Here is a 20,200-nt window from a genome sequence, read left to right on the forward strand (position 1 = left end):
CTAGAAATTGCTTTTATTGTTGCCCTTATTACTTAAAGGCATGTGGCTTGAATATTACCTGAGAGTGACCAGGAGACTAGCTCCATACTTGCAGATTGCTTTAGCACTTTTATTTTCATGCTTTTTCTCATACTTGTTTGACAGAAGTGGTGTGTCAGGGGCTAAAGTCCAGTAACAACCTTTAAATATTGTAGACCAGGGCATTTGCGTGATAACTTAGGCAAACATTAACAGAAAAATTAACCCTAAATATTCCATGACACTTAAAATTCTCAACCTAGTTTATCAAGAAGTACAAAGGAGGAAGAAAACCTATTAAAATTAAAAATGCAGATTTTTTTTCTTTAATTTTTATGTTCCAGCTATTTGACGGTACATTATATGTATTTCTCATAATAGAGGGTGATGCTCAATGAGCACCTTTGTGGAGATGCCAAATGCTCTCTTAAGAAGCTGCAAACAGTTTTGAATAGAGCATTGCAATGGAATGGTCTTCATCTATGTAAGCTCTGCCCTTTTTAGTCTTTCTCTGATCACTTGGAGTACAAGAAGTATTCATATAACATGGATTTGAGACTTCATATTGATTCTCTTGCTGCTTTTCAGGTCTTTTGTTTGTGTGCTTTTGTTTTTGCTTTTTCTGCAAACACTTTCTCATATTTCTGCATCATTCCCTATAATAGTAATTTTTATCAAAGCATTCAATAAACTAATGATTGTCTAATTCTCTTCTCATTTTCCCCCTGCTTTTAATCAGCAAATTCATGTTCTATGAAAATACAATAAATTATATATATTTATACAAATCTGCCTGTGTAAAAATATGGACAGACCTCAGTATTGACACAAGATGAAGAATAGTTTAAAATCATGCTTTAAGTAATCTGTATTTGCAAAGTGTATTAGTCCTACATGGGTTGCACTTTCAGAAATAACAAAGGTCAGTGTGTGTGTAAATTCTGGTTTTCTAAAAGCAAAACAACTCAAATAGTCAATGAACTTTTAAAATAAAAATCACATCCAGTTCTGATGCCCCCAACATAGGAAAGATGTGTAGCTACTGCACTGAGTACAGAAGGCCACAAGGATGATCAGGGGTAGAGCACCTCTGCTATGGAGACAAGCTGAGAGAGCTGGGGCTGTTCTGCCTGCAGAAGAGGTGCCAGGGAGAACTTCTGGAAATCTTCCAGTACTCAAAGGAGTTTTGCAAGAAAGCTGGAGAGGGACTATTTACAAGGGCATGTAGTTATAGGCGAAGACTATCGATAGGTGTCCTTCAAACTGAACTGGCTTGAAACTGAAAGCAGGTGTGGATTAGACATTAGGAATCTTTTCTTTGAGGGTGGTGAGGCACTGAACAGGTTTGCCAGAGAAGTTGTGGATGTCCCATCCCTGAAAGTGTTCAAGGCCAGGTTGGATGGGGCTTTGAGTAATCTGGTCCAGTACAATGTATCCCTGCCACAGCAGAGGGATTGGAACTAGATGATCTTTAAAGTCATTTACAACTCAAGCCATGCTATGATTCTGTGATTCTATGATTCCATGATCCTAAGGTTCTATGGACTCCATGATTCTATAAAATGTGGTCTTGGAAACAGTTATAGATATTCTTAGCTTTACATACAGGAAGAGTTTAATATTGTCATTGTCTGTAAAGCCTTACTCAGGAGAAGCTGAAGAGTATGATACTTCTTTAGCATCCCGTCTGCTTTCCTATGGAAACACTGTGGGAATGACTCTGAGATGCTACAAAATGCAGGACCACTACAGCACTTTATGGCAGCCTCAGCAGTTTTTGTTTCTACTCTTTGCTGGGGCCCTGAGAGCCCCAGCAAAGTGTCTCTGACCTTCCCGGAGCTCTGGCTGTGGGCACTCAGACCAGCTCTGAGATGATGTGGCTGGTCTGTGTGAGTAACAGCAGTGGGAAGCCAAGCACTTTAGAGCCATGCTGGAGATGGAGCCTGTGCCTTCAGCTGCACTGAGGACAAACCAAGGATTGTGCCCGGACATGGACCTTGCTGATGCTTCATTTCTTGGCTTGGCCTTGGAGGTGCCTCAGCACACTGCAGCAGCTGAACAGGAGCAGGGCTGTGCAAAGCCAGTTCTCCAGGGGTGGCATGACCCACCGGGGACTCCCAGCATTTGGCCCCTCAGGTATGTATGATGGTACCATCTCTTTTGTTCAGTTAAAAGCAAATATATTACAAGGTCTTCACCTCCTGGAGTTTATCTCTTCTATTTTAAAATACAGTAAATAAACACATCTTTCATATGGGACTGTGGAGATGAAGTTTATAAGGTGAAGCAATTTTCCCACTATTACAGGAGAATGAAAACAAGCAATATGTAAACTCCTCAAGGACAACATTCAATTATATTGCATACTAAAGAGGACATTCAGTGCTGCTGCATGACAGATGACAAAGCTGAATGAGCTCATATTAACTCTCATTTCTTAAGCAAATTTAGTGCAATGATTGGCAAAGTCCATTGTGCTGGAAAAGACAGCAGATGAAATAATCTTGGATTTGTAAATTAAGTGGCACAAATTTTCAAAACAATAGCTCAGTGTTATGGTAACTGAAAGGATGTATTTGCTTAGCAATTATGACTTAACCAAATAGTGAACAGTAGGTTCTAAAATAAATGCCCATATACAGTAACCTGAGCAACAGAAAACGGCCAGGGAACACAAGCTGTAAAAATTATGTTCCATTTAGTCAGTCTCACGATTTAAATGTTAGATATGAACCCGTCACACCCGCTTTCAAGTAACCTACTGGGCATAAGGTTTGTGGGTTCACAGGCAGTACAAGATAAACAAGGAGGAAGAATTCAGTCCAGAAATCATTTGGAGTTTAGCTTTTCCAGCAGCACTCCTGAGCCATACTTAGATATTGCAGGGGATACAGTATGAGCTACTGTTTACTCAGTTACTGAATTTAATTTGAATCAAAGGTCTAGGAATTGCCTTCTTCTGAACGTATTTTTAGAGAGAAAATAAAATCATTCATGTTCAGATCACCCAAATGTAGAGACAAAAAAGGGATTGATACTTGTCTCACTAGACTCAACTGAAAATTCACTTTTGCATATTTTACTTCTTATTTTGAGTACTTGGTATGTACAATGGAGCTTCAGAGGTATTCAAAGATATACACTGACTTGAAGGCTCTGTTCTGACAACATGTGTTTGATATACTTAATGAACTTTTCACTATATTTGTCTGTTTAAACTACTTGATCAAATACTTTACTGATTATAATTTCTGCCAGCTGTTTACAAATTAAGACCCTAACTTCCTGGGAAAATACTGCAGAATGTGAATCCTACTGGTAGTTGGTGTGATTACATTTCCTTTCACAGTTTTTGTAAATTAATACAGAAATCAGACAAAAAAGAGATGCAGGCAGAGGTTTAAAAGAAGCCCTTCAGCTATTTGGATAATGGCTGCTGCAAAAGAACTGATAGAGGGAGAAGAGAGCAGTTGTTGAAAGTGTGGTTTGTTTCCTTCCTAGGCTACTTGTTTTTATTGTGGCATTCTATTTTTTTAGTTCAAAAACATACAGCTTTAATATTTTTAATGAAGTATCTGTGGGTATTTTTTTTTTCTACTCCTTGCAAGGAGGGGCATCTTTCCCTTTGCTAATGAGAAGACATTAGATTGTGCGTAATTTGATTCATATAACAATTTCTGTGAGGTTGTAGTATTTTAGGGGGCTATGACAGAGACACAAAGACCTTTTCATTGTATGTCATATGTAAAAAAGTGATGGCATACATATTCATTACTTTATATTTTTTATATAAGAGGAAAAATTCCATCTGTCCCCCTTGCTGCAGTTTACTTTCCCTGTTTTATACTCTCTATTTTAAGAGAATAGTGAAAGCAACGTGACAACAGTATAACACTGCATAGATTGAAATGACACTATGCTGCATAAACTAAACAAATATAAAAAAGAGTTTTTAGAAATAGGAAAGCATTGCTATTCTCTCTTCCCTCAAGCAATTCATGCTGACATGGTAACATCAGCTGAATCCAAGTGCAAGATTTTATGCAGGCTCCTTGGAGCACACTGTTTTTCAATTTTTGAAACGTTCAAAGGTCTGACATGGTTGTCCCCTGAGTTTCCTGGTAGCTGTGTTCCTACAGAGACAATGAGGATTTTACACAAAGTTTAATACAGAGCCCAGAGAACTGCTGTGTGGCTGTGCTATAATTAGAGGAAGGGTTCACTAAAAATTAATACATAGAACAGCAGCCCTGAAGCACTAGAGAGTTTGAAGGCCTCCTAAGAATGAACTTTGACTCAGCATAAAGGTAGCACTGGTAATCCCCACAGTGCCAAAATAATCACAGACAAAATCCACCTTATGTTATTGAAAATGTAGTAAAAAAATTCAGCTATTCCATGTAACTGCCTTGGATGCCTCAGGACAAGAACCAGGGTACAAAAGAAAAAGCCAAAAACAACAAACCACACATCAGTCCATTCAGTCGTATTTGGGTGAAGATTGGTACCTAAAGCCAAAATTACTTTCCTTATAACTCTGCTTTGCACCTGGAATAATTTAATAGGCCTCTGACCTTTTATTAATTTAACGTTAAAGTTCAATTTCCTGATCAAAGGCATCACCCACTTCCTTGGATTGATCAGATTGTCTGTAACATTTACCCTCCACGCTGTCTTTCACAAAATAACCAGTTGTAGAAGCAAGGACTAGTAAATGGTATGGATAAGATGGTCCCTTGTCAATGTTCTTCCTCTTCCTCTCTTAAGTCATTGAATCTTGATGCCTTTTTTTCACCATGATAATATTATTAATATTAAGAGGGAAAAGATGAAGTGTCCTTCCTTAATTTAAATAAAATGTAGTATAATACTAAGAAAGTTTTTCTGGAAAGAGGTACATTACAGGACAGCAGACCTGATTCTCTCAATTCCTTGCCAAATGTTTAGTAGACTCTTTTCTGAAAGGAAGAGCAAATTTCACTCTAGACTTGCCCTCAAAAGAAAGCAGTTGCCATAACCATGTTTTTGAAGCAGGATAATCCCTTTGCTGTGTATTAGGAATGCTTTGAGAAGACCGACCTCTCCTTTGGATATATCCTTTTTGGACACCAAGTCAATATAGGCACTGCATTGCTTAACTATGCCAAGGGTGTCTTAAGGGAAAACTCTATGCACAAAAGAGACTAGGAATTACTAAAATTAAATCAAAATGTGTTTATTGATTGAAGACTAAGCAGCTGCCCTTTGAGTGGAGGAAGGAGTTTGAATTGCAGTTTTGAATCTGGTGCTTATCTTTGATGTAAAAGTATGTGTCCTGTGTCTGGATTTTATTCAAAACCTCTGTCCACATGACAAATTTCACGGGTGAAAACCTTGCAACCACAATGACATACGAAGAAACCAGGCTCCAGCTCTGATTCAAACCCAGCAAAACCCTTCTTCCTTTTTGTGCCTCTGACATAAACTAAGAAAATAAACAAACAGAAGGTCACAGGAGCTGTGGGAACAGGACGATGTCAGTTTGGTGGGCTGAGCTTTTCACACCCTCAGTCAATACAGCTGTCTGGGCTGGCTGCAGCTCTCTGGCATGACTTCCCTTTCTGCTCTAGATAGGCAAGATGATCTGAGCAGTGGCTCAGGACACAAAACAGCAAGAACTGAATAGGCGCAAAAAAGAATAGTGAAGTTTTTATAAAAATATGAAAGGAAAATAAGATGAAGGGAAGAACTGGCCATAGTGGGAAGTACTTCTGGTCATGCTTAAGTGACTACATACATAGTGTTGTCCTGAGCACTACCTCTGAGAGCCAAGTGGAAAAGGAGGAAAACACATTGTCATTCTGCCTCCAGGCAAACAGGATTTAGGAAATCAGTGAAATTCAAATGCAAGAAAAATCCATTTCATGGTGTCCGCTACATGCATCAGAGATTAGGAAGGGCAGAGAGAAAGATAGAAATCAAGAATGACATTTTGAAAATGCATTTGGGTCATGCAGGCAGTGTGATGAGAACTAAATGCTATCTTTAGCTAGGATGGCTGTGCCTGAACAGTAATTTCCAAACAGTGATCCATTGGCTGTCCCATCATAACAGACAGACACCTGCACACACATGCACACACTTGACAGTGAACAGGAAAATAATTCATAACAGGGAGCTGAAAAGTGTCATATCTTCCTAAATCCTACAGCTGTTCCAGAAGAGGTGCAAATGGTGAATTTCTGTGATTGGAACAATGATCATGGCCAGCAGTCCTGACATCTGCATTCTCTCATTCTACAGTGGGAAGACACTGCATTTGAGCAGTGCAACTGGGACAAATGAGAAATGACATGCTTCATAGAATGTATGCAAGGTCATCAGAGCACTCCTGCTTATCCTTCCTCAGAGCCTTGCCCCTAACAAAATTGGCTGACCCCATATTCAAAAATGGAGAAAGGAATGTGCTTATGTACAGAAGCACTAACTTGACTTTGAAGCGGAGCACAATGGTATTTCAAATGCCATTGTAAGAGTGAAAGAAGCATAAAATAACTCAGGAGCCAGCTTAAAATGTCTGGTGAATTCAAACCTTTATGATCCTTTATGCTTTATATATTGCTCATTCCTGGGTTTAAAAAAATGCTCCCCTACATATAAATGTTGTAGTATTGTCATATTAGAGTATTATACTCTTACAATTATACATTATATTGTGATTACAAATTATATTACAAGGAAGCTATACATGTACCCTATATATAACTATCTATACCCTTAACATCTAGGACAGGCTGGATGTATTACTCACATGAATTCATTTGCCTTTCCCTGCATTTGTTCAGCATTTGATTGTATATAAGAGTTTTTACAAAGTAAAAACCAACAGCAGAAAATAAGCAAACTAAAAAAAAGACTAGCTTATGCACTTTAGGTGCAAAAATAGACCATTTACATCGATTCCTGCATACTAAAATTTTCTTTCTCTTTTCTCTTCCTTTTCCTTTTCCTTCCTCTTTCCTCCCCTTCCCTCCTCTCCTTTCTCTCCTTTTCTCAAGCATTTGGCAGATATTGGTAAACTTCAAGGAAAAGCCCAAGTTTCATACTATTATATTCAAATATATTTCAGGATTCAATTCCTATAACACACAAATATTACTTTCATAGCATGATATTTGCATTTGGAGTACCCTTAAATGCCAAAGCTTCATTAAACATGATTCTGCAAATGTTGCTCAGCTTTTCCCAAAGCCAAGAACAAGGCTAGGCATATGCTTAAAACTAACAAAACTAATGAGGTTATTCATTGAAGAGTTAACCTTTTTTGATGTAAAAGAGCATAGAAGGATTCAAAATGCTATCTGAATATTAACAAATTTATTAGTAATCTCTGGAGACAACTCAGATTTCTTGCAAAGATAAGGGTTACTCTAAGAAACAAAGGTTTAAGTGAAAAAAATCTGCAATATTGCACATATGCTTGGGAAATGCTGAATATGAGGTGTCTGACCTGGTTATGCCATTTTCTGTCTCCATCTAATCACATTTCAGGTCAGGGTCCCTTGTACAGCACCTGAAACTGAAAGTATTTGTGGCCATACTTCGCTGTGAAATCCAATGGTCAATACACTTTCAAAGGGATTGTGGCTCTCCTTAGTTTTGAGTTCAACCTCTTCTCAATGAAAAGTGATTCTCTGGTTTGAGAAGTTCTCTAGACCATCCAAGCGTAACCTCTACAGTCAGGATCTGAACACAGGGCACCACTAGCCACTATCATTGCTTGAATTCACAAGACTTAGTTTTAAGTTAAGTGACAAATAGCTTTGCTCTCAACCCAATCTATGTCAATAATTTGACAATTAGAAGAGCCTCCAAGGAAACACAAGAATGTGTTTGGAAACCAAATGTTTAGAAGACACTAGAGGCTAGGTATCTTTCTTCATGTATGAATGCTGAAATTACAACACATTGAAATAACTAGCTGGTATCACTTGTATCACTTCTTCCACCTGTGCTTTGTATTAGAATGGAAAGCTCTCTCCACCAGCAAATAAAATATATTTTCAGTCTTCATCAGTTGATGCTGCTGGCTGACAGAGAACATACTGCAGCCACACTCTCATCATCGACAACAGGGGCACATCCAAACTTCCATTTGGAAATTATCTATTAATTGTGTTGAAGCTTGAACTGTACATAGAAGCTGTTGAAGACATGAAATAAGCATTAGCTTTGGCTAAAACTGTGCCAGGTCCATCCTAAGACATCAACAGCATAGGTTAGCAGGAGCAGCACCTAGAAATGTTCCCTAATATAATTTTACTTACACAGCAAAGCCTTCATGGGCAATTGAGAAATGAGAGATTTCAGTATTTCTTCATTGTCTGCAGAGAGAGTGCAGGAAAACAAGGCTTAGTGAGGTGTCTTATAATTATGGATCCAGGCTTGGCCGACTACTTTGGGACAGGGGCAGCAGAATAGGACATTACAGTGCACACAGGGCTCCTTAAGGTGAAATACCAAAGAAATGTTGCTGGTCCAGACTGAAGATTTTTTGCTTAGAATGGCTCAAATCCCAACAGGCCCAAGCACACCACACACTTGGATTCAGTTCATGACTGTGCTTTGTCAGATTCAGAAACTACCTTCTACCAGTGATTGGATTTGGCAGATGTTTTCTGAAACTCTGTCTCATGCCCAACATGTCAACCCTGCTGGCAGGTGCTGTTTTCCCTCCAGGACAGGTTTTGCAGCCTATGGAGAGCTTTGTGTGAAAGCAGCCAGCCTGCAGTCCTATGACTGCAGCAGAGATACACCTCAGGGGAGCCGCAGGTAAGATGCTTTCCTCCCCAGTCTTATTAATTTATTTTACTAGACAAATGGATTAACTAACTCTGAAGTACTAAAGGTCTCCTTGGGTAGCAAATTGCCCTTAGCTTCACTGGTTTCTATGAGAACTGACATTGCTCAGTAACTCCCCAGTTTTGCTCAGCACCTTGCAGTACAATGTCCTAAAGGATTACCAAGGATGTGAATTGAATACAAACAAAGCAAGACCCATGACATTATGAAAATTCTATTGCAGATCTATCTTCTAAAGATGTGACAGAGCAAATGCAATCCACTACAAAATATGAGAGAAAATTAGACACCTTGTCTTGACATTCACTTCTGTCAGAAAGATCACACATGGGAAGAATAAATCTGTAGCTCATACTAAGTTATGAGCATTTTTTTAATTATAGAAAGATGACCTTCCTCAGAGCCACACTGTCTGGTCTTGAACACCTCCAGGGATGAGGAGTCCACAAACTCTTTGGGCAAATTATTCCAGTGCCTCATCACCCTCATATTACAGATTTTCTTCCTAATATCTAATCAAGATCTACCCCCCACTTCAGCTTAGGGTCATTCCCCCTTGTCCTACGACTACAAGTCTTTTCCAGCTTGTAAAATGTCCCTCTCCAGCCTTCCTGGAAGCTCTCTTTAGGGACCACAAGGCTGCACTGTAAGATTCTCCCAGAAATTTCTTTCTGCCTTTGACTGACAGAGAGTGATCTATATAGCAAGATCTCATGTTTTCATTCCCTTCACAAGGTAAAACAGGACAGTTATTAGTGTAGTCTGAAGATTTATAAATAATACAATGATAGCTTGAGGAAGTTCCCCATTAATTAGACAATAATAATAATTTTCAGGCTGATTTCTGAGGCCAAAAGCCTCATAGTATATTAGAGAAGGATAGGATGAGCACTGGTAAATTATCAAGAAGCAACCTCAACCTATTACCAGGATGAAATTTTAATTAAATAATCAATTTCAAAGACATTAAAAAGACTAGCAAAAACGAGCCATCAGATTAGAAAGGAAAAGCCTAACAGTTTAAAATCTAAGCCTATTTTTGTGCTTATTTTCTGTTGTTGTCCTATTTTATTCACATTTTCTGTGTGTATTTTTCTTTGCCTTTGTTCTCCTTATTCCATTCTCATTTCTTTACTCCTCAGCTTCAGCCAAGCCCTTTCTTGCCCAGGAAAATGCAATATATTTGGAATTACATATTCACGGAATGTACTTTGTTCTGAAACTTCTAAAGATATCTGCTTTCACCAGTAATCATACATTACACAGATAAAATACCAGGGCAACAAGGTTTTCTAGTTTCTTCACAACACCATTTTTAGATATGTAAAATAAAAATTACATGAATATTCCTTCATTATTTATCAGCTGAGATGGGACATAAAGGCTAGAAGATTTCCAAATCAGACAAAATATGGCCAACAAAGGACTCACAAAGCATTGGTCACACTGTGGATCTCACAGTGCTGTAACAAGAACAATCAATATTATTGGTCTCAATCGCGAGGCCAAGGCTGGAAGAACAAAATGGGAATATGGCTATTCAAAAATCATGCTGAAGACTGGCGACAGGGTCAGGAACAGGGTACTTGACTAAATCATCAGGCTAACTCCTCAGGTCCTATACAAAATAGCCTCTCTTGGCAAAAGTGCTACTTGCTTGGTAGAAAGGCTTAATGAAGGCCAATAGTTTTGTTTCTCAAAGCATGTAAAAAAGGTTGAAGAATGTGGCACTAAACATATACACGTATGTGTTGTGTATTATTTATTATTAGGTATTTCTCCTTTTCCCAAATATTTTGAGTATTCTAGATGAAAGGCAATGCAAGATCAGGAAATACCTTAATATTGGGAACATAGGTTACAGCCAACTAGTGAGAAATTTCAGTATCATAGGTATGAGATACTAAGTATTGAGTACATGCATTACACAAAGGCAGCATTACAGTGAAACATCACCCTTTCTCTAATCCTACTTTGTACTGAGCACATGCATTACACAGTGAGACATCACCATTTCTCTAATCCTCTCTCATCATTCCCTCCAAATTCAAACATTTCTTCAGGAAAAGCGGGTAGAGGTGTGCAACAGTGTCTGTACAACCTTCCTGTTTTGACTGTCATGGACAATTCAATTAATCATTATTGATGATGTACTTAAACTGAAATAAATACAGTTTATTTCAGAAATAGGTTATACTTGTGTTTTGAATGCTGATTTGCCATTTTTCTGATTTTCAATTTTTAATCATGTGCAATGACTCATTATTTTGAAAGGTTCTGCTAAACTAAATTTCTGCATTCTATTAAAAAAAAAATAAGAGAGCTCTTGAAACATTTTGTTAGAAAAAATCAGTATGTTTTGCCTGTGTAATTATATTAACTAAGGTGCCCAAATATTTTTAATGGTCTAAGTGTTGTCTGAATTCCTATATAGCTCCAGTAATTTATATCATGGGTAATCTTACTTATTTGGATAAAAAGTCATAAGCTAAATATGCTTTTTCAAATTATTGTTAAATAAATTAATAGGAAAAAAGGAATATAAAAAATTTAGCCAAAATGTTCTAAATGATGAGGCAAAAAATATAATAAATTAATGGAGTATTAACAAAACATTACATAAAATGCTCTAGGTATGGCATAATTTTTTAATTAATACAGCTGGCATTCCACTTAACAAGGGCAATTTAATGCAACATACCTATGTTAAGTCCTAAATAGACTGCTGAGATTTGTACAGACTATAGTTTGAGACATTAATTGATTGCCAGAAGAAATTAATTAACAAATAAAAATGACATTGCAGTCACCCTAGGAATGGTGTTGGAAGCATTTGCTCTTTATCACAGCTGCCTTTCAGTTTGCAGTGGTTTCTAGAGCTGTTCTGTACTTTCCTGGCCTAAGTCAGTTTTGCAGCCAATGGTGGTGCTGGCCTCATTTTGCCTGAGGGCACTTGCGAGAACTGTTTTGGAAGTGAATATAAGAGCATCTAGTTACCTTTTGGAGGGGTCTCAGGCCTTTCTCCTCTTGCACCCTTGGCCCAGCAAAGAACTGGCACGTCCTGGGAGCTCTGGAGATGCTGAATTTGTGTGGCTTGCTTTCCCTTCACACCACTCCCCCAGGCATGTGCAATAGCTCAGCTCTGCACACACCCTCGGCATTCAGCACTTCCAGGGTTCACAACTCTTTTCTTGCTCCTCTGCTGAACAGCAATTAGCCCAATGTTTTCAACATGTGACCAAGTCACTGCTTGTATAAAAGTCCATTGCCTCGTGAGTATGCCATTTACACCGTGATTTATTGTTGTAAAGCCACAGCTGCCCTGCACAGGTACAGTGGGTTTGTCATATGGAACAAGACAATCTGCAGTATGCAGCTCCCTCCTCTGTGAGACTGGGAGGTTAAAAAATGAGCCACAGCTCCAAACTAAGTTTCAGCTGGACTCAGTAGCAAAACCTGCAGAGGCAGTAAACCCCGAGAATTATTTAAATCCATTTAAAACAGAAGAGAACTGAAAAACTTGTCTGTCATTAGGAGGTGAATAAAGGGCTCTAAGGGATGCAAAGAATTAAATGTGCTTCTACATTTATATAAAAAGTCACTGGGGATAAGTATCTATGTGTGCAATAGTTACATATTAGAAAGTCATTAATTTAAGAGCTCTGTGAGGAAACTGACTCTGGTTACCCCACATAGAACCAATGAATGTCTGCTTATGGTATGGAACAGAGAGCAATGTGCTAGGGATGTCTAAAAACACAGCATCCAATAACCAAGCCATTCATCACCTGTGCTAGGAAAGAAGAAACATACTTGAAACTGCAAGAAAGGCTTCCCATTTCCTACAAACTGCTCCTGTTCTTGGGCAATAGCTCTGACAGTAACAAGCAATCCACAGTGACTCATCCATTTAGCAATTTGATCAGATAAAGCATAGAAGGAATTGGAAGTCACATAAGATCATGTTCTTTTCAATGTCTGTCAAACACAAACTTCTAAGGAGGTTTTTCCAGTGTTTATCAAGCTTTTTCTATACTCTCCATGGCACAAGTCTTGCCTGAATCCAGCTAATTCTGGATTCCTGAGTTTGTGCACTCAGTAGCTTACCCAATCATTGTTACTTTCATGACGGGAACACCTAGATGGATAGTAGCAGTACTTTTTGCTGTATCTGCTGTTCTTTCACTTTTCTGACAGTTCATGTCTCAACCTTATCCTACTCCTTTTAATCTGTTTCCTTAGATCCTCAGCACCCATACTCTGAAAGACTTCCTGAATTTCACTGTGCAATTTCTTGTCTGTAATATATTTATCTGATTTGCCATACTGTGAGCAAGTCTTGCTCATGCATTAAATGCCATCTGAGGATGCGGGAAGGACTCATGCTCAGAACTTTGCTCTTACTTGCAGGTTAATACCTATTCAGAAATTTAAAACTGGAAAACAATACTTTGGTTTTAAGATACTCGCAGCTCAGGGTCATTTTTCATCTTGCACTTGAAACTGGGTTTGTCAGTCAGCAAAGTGTTAAGAGTACAGCGTCTTACTTTACATACTGGACCCATATGATTTAGTTTTGGGGATAAACACCTGGATGTCATGTTGCAGTCCAGTGCTGAGATTACCCTTCATGCCTGTACACCACTCTCAGATTACATTGCTGAATGCCCCCTTTCCACCAAAGAAAATGAAAGCTATTATTTTGAGTTTTTCTCAAAAATCTTTTTCATGCCAGCGGTCGCTCCTTTTTGCTTCTCACTGAATCAATCTTAGCTATTAGAAAACTCAGAAAACCTTAAGTGAAGGGTAAGTGTGAAGTAAGCAGGAGACAGCAAGTGTGGGAGTTGGCACAGGGCAGTGAGATAGGAATGCAAACTTCAGGAAGAATAGATGTCATAAACCCTGTGAATTATAGGAGAAGGGCATGAACCAGAAAAGTACGAAAAAGGCAAGTTCTTCAGTTGCCTCAAATAGTTGCTGCAGTTCTAGAGGAAGTGATTCTGGGACAACCTTTTCCTCAGATAATCAGCAATTTGCAGCATTCCCTGAGGACCTCAGGGTCCCTCATTTCTTTCTCGTCTAAGGGAACTGCAATATTTACATGTTATCCTCTCAACAGCCCAGATGGTATAATGATAGTATCTGATGATAAAAGAATTCTTCTGATAATATCGTTTTTCTCCTACTTTAAGAAAAGAAAGGTAGTGGTTAGAAGACCAATTCTTGTGCAGCTGAATCTCAAGCTAAGCTTTAACCGCTCTACATAAAAACCAGAAACATCAGGCACCTCCAGAAGAAAGCTCTGTTTGAGATTTTAGCTTCTGAAGATAGCTTGTTTTAGCAGCATCTCAATAAGCTTTTGACAGTGACAGGGTACCCTCTGTGCTTTGCACACAAATTGTTGTAAGCAACTGTCTTTGCCTGAAAAAAATACTTTTGACAACTGAATAAATCAGACAGACAGATCATAATAGATATGGAATATTACTTCTGTTTTACACACTGGGGACTAAGGTAATTGCCTGAGGCCTGCAAGTTGCTGTAACACAGCAGAGAACAGAACCTTGTATCTTGAGTCTCATGCAAATAAATAAAAAAATTACCCTTCCCCTAAGAATAAAATATGCAACTGTAAAGATGGAGAAAGAAGGGGAAGGGCTTATGAGTAAAGTTTATGAAAAGCATTAACATTTCTATAATGTCATGATTTGGGGTTATAATAAAAAACTCCCAACCTTTCAGAACTACACTCAAAATTTTTCACGTATCTTACACTAACAAATCTCCGGTAGCATTAAATTCACACTATGTATTGACATTACCGACACTGTATGTCCAATTTACTTTTATTCTCATATAAAAGGCTTTTTGGCTGTTGCTGTCATGCTTCTATGTACACAGCATGTTAAGTATTCTTATCACCTATATTCTGGCTTCTCTGTTATTTTAATGGATTTTGGTAAATCTGTCTAGGTCCTAAACCAAAGCTCAAAAATCACAAGCCCTAATATTCCAATGTTCTGTACATGCTACAGATTAAAATTTTATGATATCTCAACTAAAGAAAATATTGCATGCACAGGGTTGAGCACATGAATTCTGTATCATATGACAGTCTTACCGTGTAGGTTTCAAGCACTGGCAGAAAAAAAGGGAACAAACCCCCCTATATTTTGCATTCCCTGCTTGTTCACTTTCTTGTCATAAGCTTCCATTGAAGGCTGAATCCTGGCAGAGGAAAAAACTTTTTTAATCATGCTAAGTGTTAAAAATTTGCAAGCTAGGTGTAAGAGGTTTTTTTTTATGTATTTCAGCTAATCTTAGAATTTTAAATTTTTATGTATTTTTTCATCAATACAGACTTGGCACAGAAATATACTTAAGATTCCAAATTAGAAAAAGAGATCTAAGTACCTATGAACATAGAATCATATAATTTGGAAGAAATGTAGAGGACAAAATGAATATAACTGAATAGAGAACATTTTTTCAGTGTCATGAATTGTTTATGTGTTTACTGGACACAACTAGTTGAACAACATTTGTTAGTATATTACTGTGGAGAAAATTTGTTTAAGCATTACATTTTCAAACAGATAAAAGTATGAATTGATGTGCATAAAATTATCAACAAGCCCTTTATATCACCCCTATATTCCTATGTATTACACATATTAAGGGTTAATCTATGAGATGTGAAATCCCTCTTTCCTTCCTGATACAAATAAAAGAAACAATACAGATCCCTACAATGAACAAAGAAGTATTTTAACTCAGGAGAACACACTCTTGCTAAATAAGAGGCTGTTAAAATTGACAGCCTAATCATTAGGTTTTGTAGATTAATTCAAAAAGCCTTTGGATGAATAAGAAACATGGTTGAAATCATTCCACTTTAAGAACTGGCTATTTCACAACACATGAATAGTCCCACATTGCTCGTGTAATGCTGTGTTCCAGTGAAGAGGTAACATATTTCTACTCCCACTGAATTAATTTAATCCACTTTCTCACCTCAGATGTAGATGAAGATAGTTTAAGCCACGTTTTATTTTTCACTAAAATCTTCTAGAAGTGATTCTGCAGTCACTTTATCGTAAGTGGTAACTGAAAGTGAACAGTCCAAAGAGTTTTGACATAATGATTAAAGAATTTATTTACTCTTTTAATGAATTAGGATTAATCACAGGCTAATCTGCAGAATTGCATGGATTCTGAAAAAATAAAGACTTTATGAAACTTAATTTTATCATGAAATAGAGTTGCAGGTGAAATTCAATATATAAACATTAATGGATATATAAGGAAAAGAGAGACATTAACTTGTACAGAGTTCCCCACTGCTAAACTGAAATTTGGGGAGTTATAAACCAAATGACATATTTATCAAATTAAAGTCTTCTATGGTGGATTCCCTGGAAGCCCAATCATTAATGTTCTGGTTCTCTCCTTTACATCTATAATCTATATTCAAAGGCTGCTAAATGCCACAAAGTCTCTCTGCTAAACTCCAAAAGTTGCTGCAATCAAACTGATCATCTGTAGCACCAGGCTGAAGAAGCTACACAGAGATAGCCTGAACTTTTCTGCAATATGTGCAGTCTATCTCCAGACTCTATGGGGTTTAATTTTCATGGCACATAAGCAGCAACACACACAATCCTTTAATATCTTCAAGAATCAATGGCATTAGTTCAGCATAGCATGAGTAGTTACTCTTCTGATGGTCCAGAGTTTAAAGCCAACAACATTCAACATTACAAAAAGAAGAAAACTAAAATATTAATTAACACTAAATCAGTTTCTTGCTTTCCAATATGAATATCCCTCTTAATTTCAGAAACAAATGAAGGCATTTTTGATTTTCACACGTAAGTCAAAATGTCTTGCAAAATACCTAAAGCATTACATGAGATAGAACTCATTTATTTCCAGAAATACTTTCTCTTGCCTTCTGATAATCAGTTGTTCAGAGATTTTTTGAGGCAAAAGTTGCACCTGGACCACACTGTTTATGAAGTTTGATAAATGCTATTGTGACTTTGTACCTATTATATTTTAATTTCTACAATATCCTGTAGCAGTACATTTGATAATTTTACTATATTGAGTAAAAAACGCCAACTTCCTATTCTATGTTTTAATACATTATCTGAAAATTTAATTGGATGACCTTTTTTTGGCATAAAGAACAAAAAAAATATTATTGTTCTCTATTAATTTTCTTTATGCCCTTCAATGATCCACTGGCACATTCTAAGGAACATTTTTTCTTGAAGCTTAGTATTTTTAATGTACATTTTCCTTGCTTCAAATCTCTCTTAGTCTGATTTCTGTAATCTTTCCATGTATCTTTTCAGTTATTTTTTAAAAAGGATATAGATAACCAGTATTCCAGACACAAGCATGATACACATTTATACAACATGATAGTGCTATTTTCTGTCGTCTTTCCTAATAAAATATTTGTTGTTTACTATCTTTGTGCTTAATCTTTTTATAGTACTAAGAAAACGGATAGCCAAACCTATTTTAAGCAGTAGACCACTATAACGCAGTACAGCTTTGTGCATGTATAGAATGTACTGATACTATAAATGCACATGATACTATGTTTCTCCAGCTCTTTTAGCAACCAATTTGTTACTATTATGTAATAAGGTTTTGATTTTGATTATCTTATAAAAATTTAGTGTCTTTTGAAGGCCAAGTACTTTGCTGGAAGCTTTACTGTCCTTGACCACATTTCTAATTACAATTTCAAAAATGTAATGGATTTTTGGTGCATGACTTTGCTTTGGAAAACTACACTGATATTGCCCAATACATCTATTTTACATGTCTATTCTTACTACTTTTCTGACCAAGGATGGATTTCAGACTTGTTCACAGCTCCAAGCATCCCTCCTAGAAGTCTTTCTAAAATTACCACAAATACCACATTTGCCCTCTTTTCTTCATGTGCCTACCATTTACAATGAAGTATATGCATTTTTAAGAATTTCATACTTGAGTTCCTTGAAAACCCCTGAATGAGTACTATTGAGACAGGGTGATTTACTGCTGTTAGTTTTATTGATCCAGTCACAAGAACACTTATATGACATTTCAACTTAGGATATTTCTTGATTAATTACCAATGGATACTGGATCCAGCATGAAAATCTCACCTCTTCTGTAATAAAGATACAAAACACTTTAAACTTCTCTACTACAGCTTTATCAAAGACCCAAATGATCTTTGAAAGATCCTTTTGCTTCTCTGCTACCTGCCAGCACTACCAGCACACTACCAGCTGTCTGCTTGTGACACGTTTTAGAAACATGCATTAAAGAAGACCCTAGTATATAATTCTTAAAAATTCTTGTTTGGTTATTTTTTCTTTAATATCATTACATCTTGTCTAGCATGGTTTGCTATATTTACTTCTGGAGGATGGATGGGGGAAGCTTAATTATTGTCTTTTTTATTTATTTTAGGTCTAGGAAGTTGTTCCTTCAAGTTTGGTAGAGGATTCTCTTTTTTAGCTTTAGAATGAATGCCAGAACTTAGTTCTTTTCTGGTTTGATCCTTTGGACAGAATCTGCATTTTAAAGTACCATTTACTTCTAACATTTTATTTTGTTGTTTAACTACATGGACTTTTCCCAGGCCTCTTAAAAATCTTTTGATTGATACAATAATCTGAATACGGTTATACAGCCTGCATAAAGCCTCCAGACATTTTATCATTCTGACATCTCTTAACTACTTTCCTCCCCTCTGCACAACTTACCTTTTTCAATGTCATGTTACTGCAATGGAGTTTGAAAAATTTTGCTTTGTATTTGCTCTCCAATATTTTCATAAAAAAAGCGCACAAATATATGCAAAAAAATTCCAAATGAATTAGTAGATCAGGAAGTTGGTCAGCCAAAGGTTGGACATAAATAGCAAAGCATATGTACTTTTGGTATGCTAAGAGTACAACTAATACAATTTAATTTCTGTTTTCAGAACATATTTTATTTTTTGAAAGTAGGTTCTTCACTCACGTGGAATTAAATTTGAGTACTCACTAAGAAATATGAGACAAAATAAGGACTGCAGAGCTTTTCACAAAGTAAATGGCTGGCTACTTCTTTCTCCCCTGAAAAATCTAACAATTAATTAATTAATGATTAACATTGCTTCCTGAGGCTAATGGCTTCTTTAGAAGCCCCCTTTAGTTCTTATTTAGTTTTCCCTTTAAAAATAAGCATTCACTGCTATTAAATTATTTTTAATAGTGGCAACTGTATTATGAAATATTGTATTACAAAAATACATATGGCATAATTAAAATCATACTTCTCATACTAACTGGCTATCAGAACTTAATGAACTAGCAATCTCAGCTCTGTAAGAAAACTATTTTCTACCATAGTCTATTACAATTTTCCAAGAAACTTCCATTAAAATCACAACAAACCAACATCCTAATTTTCACTAGTATTCTAAAAATCAACAGTAGTTATGGCTGGTTCTTTGTTTGTTGAATCACACTGCAGTTTGGGAAATTAGTCTTGAAAGATCATGCCATGTGTTTCCATAGCAATGACTTCAAGTTATAAAACCAACTCTGAAGACAGTGTCCTGCTGTCAGATACATAGTGCTCATTTCCATGGGCTAAAAAAAACCCAAACAAACACACCCTCCCCCTCAAACAACAAACCACTGGTCATTGTGCTGGTTCTGTGGAGAGCTAGCAATATACCTCTTCAAGATTAGAAAACAGCTATTCTAACTAACTAAAAATGTCTTAAATACTCTAAGCAGAGACTAAAATTAAAAGCAAAACTGTTCTCTAGAAGTGGTACATCAGCTCTGAATGCAATAGCAGGCGTCAACATTACCTAATAAAACATTTATTTTTCTCCAACATGGATCTTAGTTACCTAGTATATACTTTTGCTATATATAATATATATATATATAATATATATATATTCTATGCTGCAAACTGTTTCATTTAAACACTTCTAAAATTCTCTAATTTAGTAAAGTTCTAAAAAAATCAGTAGATTTTTACCCATATTTTTAGACCACTGGAAATGAACTTGAATACTCTGATTATTTCTGACTATCCACACTACTTAACTGCTAGGATCAAGAAGTGAGCCACTCTGGATCACTCCATGGACATTGACAACATCTTGGAATGACTAAAACTGCTCTGGATTTTTTCTATCCATCCAAGGGCAGCAGCATTTTTCACGAAGACATGAGGAAAATATTGTGTATGCACATATTTGCATACGTATGTTCTAAGATCTAAATTCAATTTTAAAAAACTTCCTCGTTTTTGAATGTGCTAAGCC

At 36.7% G+C, this 20,200-nt stretch overlaps 1 protein-coding gene across 2 annotated transcripts in view; it reads right to left on the reverse strand.

The window, feature by feature from the left end:
• The window catches only part of MANEA (mannosidase endo-alpha), an 87,871-nt gene that overhangs the window by 53,985 nt on the left and 13,686 nt on the right, over positions 1 to 20,200 (reverse strand). The window contains exon 5 of one of the 2 annotated variants that reach the window (XR_004496466.1): positions 14,981 to 15,087. The exons of the other annotated variant lie outside the window; for it this stretch is intronic. The gene's annotated coding sequence lies outside the window, so the exon portion shown is untranslated. The remainder of the gene's footprint in view (positions 1 to 14,980; positions 15,088 to 20,200) is intronic. 2 annotated transcript variants of the gene reach the window in all.

The sequence above is a fragment of the Parus major genome, chromosome 3 (assembly GCF_001522545.3).
Source record: "Parus major isolate Abel chromosome 3, Parus_major1.1, whole genome shotgun sequence".
NCBI lineage: Eukaryota > Metazoa > Chordata > Aves > Passeriformes > Paridae > Parus > Parus major.